The following is a 6222-nucleotide window of genomic DNA, read 5'->3' as shown; positions in this document are numbered from 1 at the left end:
TAAGAGATTAGTGTGTCAAATTAAAGCGCATGGGTTAGGTGTAGTGTAGTGAGATGGATAGAAAACTGGTTGGCAGACAGGAAACAAAGAGTAGGGATTAATGGGTCTTTTTCAAATTGGTAAGCAATGAGGAGTGGGATACTGCAGGTATCAGTGTTGGGACCTCAGCTATTCACAATACAAATAAATGATTTAGATGAGGGAACAAAATGTCACAACTCCAAATTTGCAAATGACACTAAGTTGGATGGGTGGGTGAGCTGTGAGGAGGATGCAGAGATCCTCCAGTCTGATTTGGACAAGTTGAGAGCGGGGAATGAATGTCAGATGCAGGACAATTTGGATAAATCTGAGGTTATCCAATTTGGTAGCAAAACAGGAAGGCAGACTAATCTCTGAATTGCCATAAATTGAGGGAGGGAAATGTGCATCGAGACTTGTGTGTCGTTGTACACCAGTCACTGAAGATAAGCATGCAGGCACAGCAGGCAGTAAAGAAGGCAAATGGTATGATGGCCTTCATTGAGGATTACAGCAGGGGTCTTGATGAAGCCACACCTGGAATATTACGTGCAGTTTTGGTGTCCTTATCTGAGGAAGGTTGTTCTTGCTATAGAGGGAGTGTAATGAGGGTTTACCAGACTGCTTCATGGGATGGCAGGAAGGACGTATGAGGAGAGACTGAGTCGGTTAGGATAGTATTCACTGAAATTCAGAAGAATGAGGGAGATCTCAATATAAACCTATAAAATTCTAACAGGACTAGACAGGGTAGATGCAGGAAGGATGTTCCCGATGGTGGGAGAGTCCAGAACCAGGAGTCACAGTCTGAGGATACAGGGTAGACCATTTATGACAGAGATTAGGAGAAATTTCTTCACCCAGAGAGTGGTGATCCTGTGGAATTCATTACCCCAGGAAGTAGTTGAGGCTAAAATATTGTATGTTTTCAAGAGCAGTTAGATTGATATAGCACTTGGGGCGAAGGGGATCAAAGGATATGTGGGGGGAGGGGGAAAGAGGGAAGGTGGGATTTGGTTATTGAGTTGGATGATCAGCCATGAGTGAGCAGGCTCGAAGGGCCGAATGGCCTCCTCCTGCTCCTATTTTCTATGTTTAGAGGTCAGGTTCCACTCCGTCCAGCACAAACCATATTGCCATCTCCAAGTGAACATTTCTGTCCAGTGCCTGATCACACTCCCAATGTCCTCCAGCTCTCCTGGGACTGTGACCCATTGCCCATTAGACTCCTGCAAATGTGTCCCCAGTCCTGCACCAGTCACCTACAGATAAAGACACAACATAGATGACCTTCACAGGTGCACACTGCCAGCGGACCACCTCCTTGCCAGGAGTGCGCCGTTATCTATTGGATAAAAGCGCTCAAATGCCAGGGGCACCGCAACCAAACCCTTGCTCTGTAAATAACAGGCCATGGGTAGTGCTGGCATTGGCCACATTTATTGGCCATTCCCAACTGTCCCGGAGAAGGTAGCGGTGACGACAACTGGGTAACTTGCTAAGCCATTTCGGAAGGCAGTTAAGAGTCACAGCAGGTATAAAAGCCAGGCCTCCTTTCACAAAGGACATCAACAAACCAGTCGGACTTTGAATGACAATTCTGCAGTTCCATGGTCACCAGGAACTTTCACTCCCCATTTATTTAATTAACTGAATTTCAACTCAGTTGCCATAGCAAGATGTTATCTCACTAGTCCAGAACTGTAGAAACACAACCACTGTAATTCCATACCCGTACTCATTCTGCGTCCAACACGCACGCAATACAGAAGAGTGGGGGTGGTCACAGACTTAGGAGCAGGGGCACCTCTCCAATTATCCCTTTCCATGCCAAGGTGCCAACGGTCCACTCTGGCAATCCTACAACTCTCTTGCCTTCAATCCAACAATGCTATCGTCAAACATCAATGTCAATCCTCACTTCTGGGTTTGACTTTGAGCTCAGAGGATTCTTATCACACAAAAAAAAATCTTTGTATTATGAGACCAGAATAGTCCTAACAAACAGGAGGTGTGACAAAAATTCCCAACACACCCATTAACAACAGAAACCTCAAGGGCACAGTCACTCTTCGTATCACTCGTCAACTATATTTACATATACATTTGTGTATATGTGTACGTTACATCTACTCCTCGGGAGGCATGGTAGCACAGTGGTTAGCACTATTGCTTCACTGGGTTCGATTCCCGGCTTGGGTCACTGTCTGTGCGGAGTTTGCACGTTCTCCCCGTGTCTGCGTGGGTTTCCTCCGGGTGCTCCGGTTTCCTCCCACAAGTCCCGAAAGACGTGCTGTTAGGTGAATTGGAGATTCTGAATTCTCCCTCCGTGTCCCCGAACAGGCACCGGAGTGTGGCGACTAGGGGCTTTTCGCAGTAACTTCATTGTAGTGTTAATGTAAGCCTACTTGTGACACTAATAACGATTATAAATAGCAGTGCCAACATAATTACCCACTGCAGAATGATTACTCGCATAGCATAATGTCTTGGTGTATGGGGTCGTGTCAGGAGACATAAAGCATCAGTTTTTAACTTTTAACCAGGGTTCAAATCCTGCTCATCTCTCCCGGAACAAACCTATGACAGCGGTACCGACGCAACATGTGATCCCGGAGCTGCATGCAGATTCCATTTTGTTGCTGTGTAGACAGTGAAGCAGCAATGCACCTTGGGCACTTTCTGCAGTTGCTGGAGGGAGAGAAGCACATTTCTTGGGAACAGGCAAGCTGACTAAGCAGTCCCAGTCCTCGCAGTGTCAGTGTATTTTCAAGCTGTTGGCTTGACAGGCGCAGAGCGAGTGTGAGCTAGCTACTGAGATCAGCAACTGCACCTGTCCCAGGTGGTTTCCTGAGGCTTGCTCAGATAATCACTCAGGGCAACATGAACAAAGAGTGTGAATCAGTAGATAGCCTAAAAATAACAACAGGCAAGGCGCACACAGTATTTGGAAATGAGATGTTAAAGTTAGTAGGGGGCAGAGATGTCAAACAGTGCAGCTTATTGACTGATAGGTGAAAATAACATTCCAATGAGCACCATTGCCTTCATTCTCCATTGACAGCTTTCTAGCAAAATAGCCTGCTTTATAGTGACTTTCTAATACATTGCACTGTCACTATGGACGCTCGAGGTACTGCGGGATCTTCACTTCAACTGCCGCCAATGTTCCAGGCTGGTCATCTCGAGATCATCGTCGGGCGGCACAGTGGTTAGCACTGCGGCCTCACGCCGTTGAGGACCAGGTTTCCATCCCGGCCCCGGGTCACTGTCCACTTGGAGTTTGCTCATTCTCCCCGTGTCTGCCTGGGTCTCACCCCCACAACCCAAAGATGTGCAGGGTAGCTGGATTGGCCACGCTAAATTGCCCTCGATTGGAAAAAACAAAATTGGGTCATCTAAATTTATTTTTAAAACTCTCGAGATCATCCGCTCATTATCACGTTGCTGTTTGTGGGGAGCCTCACCGCCTCTTTATACATTTTCTTTCAGAAAAGCGTGTTGGCGAGTGCAAGGATTGAAACTACAACCGTGGCATTGTTAGCATCACACTCTAACCATCTGAGCTCGCCAGCCAGCCGGTGGACCTTAAATTGGTAAAAAGTCATCCAGACTCGGGCGGCACGGTGGCGCAGTGGTTAGCACTGCTGTCTCACGGCGCCGAGGACCCGGGTTCCATCCCGGTCCCGGGTCACTGTCCATGTGGAGTTTGCACATTCTCCCAGTGTGTGTGTGTGTGTGTGTGTGTGTGGATCTCACCCCAACCCAAATATGTGCAGGGTAGGTGGATTAGCCACGCTAAATTATCCCTTAATTCGAAAAAAGAATCAGGTACTCTAAATTTATAAAAAAAGTCACCCAGACTCAAAACGTTAAGCGCTGTTCTCCCTCCATAGGTGCTGTCCAACCTGTTGTCCAGCATTATCTGTTCTTGGAATTCTGCTGAACAGACTGTGATGGGAGATCACTTCATGGCTGGAGGCTGTTTCAGGAACGACTTGCGTCAGTAATATCATTACAACAATCTGCATTTATACAGCACCTTTAACACAGTAAAGCATCCCAAAGCACTTCACAGTAACATTATCCAACAAGATTCAACACTGAGCCACGTAAGGAGATGCAACTATATAATGTGTCCAAAAGCTGGAGTCAAGGTGATGGATTTTAAGAAGAGTCTTAAAGAGGGAAGAGATTAGGACCGAGATAGCTGACGGTACAGCCACCTATGGTGGGGCAATAGAATTTGGCGGATGAGTAAGAGGCCAGAATTGAAGTATCCTCATTCAACTGGGCATGAAACTGGCCAACTCCAAAAGTGCAGGCTCAGAAAGGTCATACATGGATGCTCGCAAGTTTGCCGAGCATCATCTGAAAGTTTTTCTGGTACCTTTTAATAATCTTAATCTTTTTATTAGCATCGCACGTAGGCTAACACTAACACTGCAATGAAGTTACTGTGAAAATCCCCTGGTCGCCACATTCCAGCGCCTGTTCGGGTACACAGAGGGAGAATTCAGAACGTCCAATTCACCTAACAAGCACGTCTTTCGGGACTTGTGGAAGGAAACCGGAGCACCCGGAGGAAAACCCACGCAGACACGGGGAGGACGTGCAGACTCCACACAGACAGTGACCCAAGCCGGGAATCGAACCTGGGTCCCTGATGCTGTGAAGCAACAGTGCTAACCTGTATGCTGCGGTGCAGCCCCATCAAGTGGTAATTAACTTTGTGGCCCTCAACTTCATCTGCATTATGAGTGGAAACCAAAGTTGCCACTCAGTTTTCTAACAGAGACGAGAGACCATGGTCTTGTATAAGCTGGTTCAGCTCGGTGGGCTAGACAGCGGGTTTGTGGTGCAGAACAAGGCCAGCAGCGCGGGTTCAATTCCCGTACCAGCTGAGAATTCTGAGTTCTCCCTGTGTATACACAGGCGCCGGAATGTGGTGACCAGAGGCTTTTCACAGTAACTTCATTCCAGTGTTAATGTAAGCCTACTTGTGACAATAAAAATATTATTACTTTTATTAAGAACTTCTATTTGATTGTCGCCAACATCCTATTCTTTCCAGCTATTGATTCATGACAAAGTTCTTGCACCTTTAGAGGCATGCGCATCAGAAGGCTGAGATTTCTCGACCTGCTATCATGCTTTTCCCCCTGAAGAGTATACGAATGTGGCGCACGCAAAACGCTGCCCTTCTGAACGTAATTTGTGCGTCATGGTCGCAATCCCCAACAGAGAACGACACCAAACGTTTGGTATGTGGAGATGAGAGAGTATTTTTCCAGTTCTCAGGTAAATACTTCAAAGCAGGTCAATCGTTAAAATGGCACAGCAAGGATGCAGACTTGATCGCAATGCGGATGGGTTGGAGAGTTTACACACCAGGATACGTTTAGGGAGAATAGAAGGACAGTGCGTTCAGTGGGAATCAGTGCAAATGGAGCTGAGGTAGAGATAGAAATCATTGAGAACGAGGAGATGCTTGGTGGAGAGGGAGAAGGCACTTTGTGACGTTGCGTAAGAAATAGGAGCGGGAATTGACCATTCAGCCCTTCAAGACTGGCCCGCCATTAAAAAAGATCATGGCCGATCTGGTTGCGTGCGGGTTCATCTCCACCTGTATACCCATCCCATAACCCTCGATTCCCTGGTCCATGAAACATTTATTTAACTCAGCCTTAAATAAATTTAATAAAGCGGCACCAGCTGCTCTCTCGAGAAGAGAACTCCGCAGGCTGACGACCCTCTTGAGAAAATACCTTTCCGTCTCCATCGTAAAGGGGAGACCTCTTATTCTTAAATGGGTTAGTAAAGATGAAGCGAGAGGATGGAACAGGGTATGGCGCATGAAGGAAAGGACACATTGGCCTCTCCTTTGATAGCTCAGCTGGTCGAGCTGGGGACTGTAGATGATTAAAACTGACATCCTTAGGTCGCTGGTTCAATTCCAGCTCGAAGGAAGCCCTCCTTCCATGAAGGAAAGGACACGAAGAATATAGAGTGCAGAGACTACAGTGCAAGTTGGTTCTGAGGATCACACTGCCAAATTGCAAGTTTGGGCAGGGCAGGTATTGAGGGTATAGGCACATACAAGGGCAACATTTCTGCCGCCAAGGAGCCATATTTCAGTCAAAGCAAAGGTATCATTCACCGCATGGTGGCTGGCACAGTGGTTAGCACTGCTGCCTCACA

At 47.1% G+C, this 6222-nt stretch overlaps 1 non-coding gene across 1 annotated transcript; it reads left to right on the top strand.

Moving 5' to 3' along the window:
* Positions 1–5902: 5902 nt before the first annotated feature.
* trnay-gua lies at positions 5903–5990 on the top strand. Its single transcript is given in 2 exon segments — positions 5903–5939; positions 5955–5990. It is a non-coding gene; the product is annotated as a tRNA-Tyr (tRNA).
* Positions 5991–6222: the final 232 nt, after the last annotated feature.

The sequence above is a fragment of the Scyliorhinus canicula genome, chromosome 25 (genome assembly GCF_902713615.1).
Source record: "Scyliorhinus canicula chromosome 25, sScyCan1.1, whole genome shotgun sequence".
NCBI lineage: Eukaryota > Metazoa > Chordata > Chondrichthyes > Carcharhiniformes > Scyliorhinidae > Scyliorhinus > Scyliorhinus canicula.
Note: the sequence above shows the minus strand (reverse complement) of the source record. Positions and strands in the feature narration are given on the sequence as shown.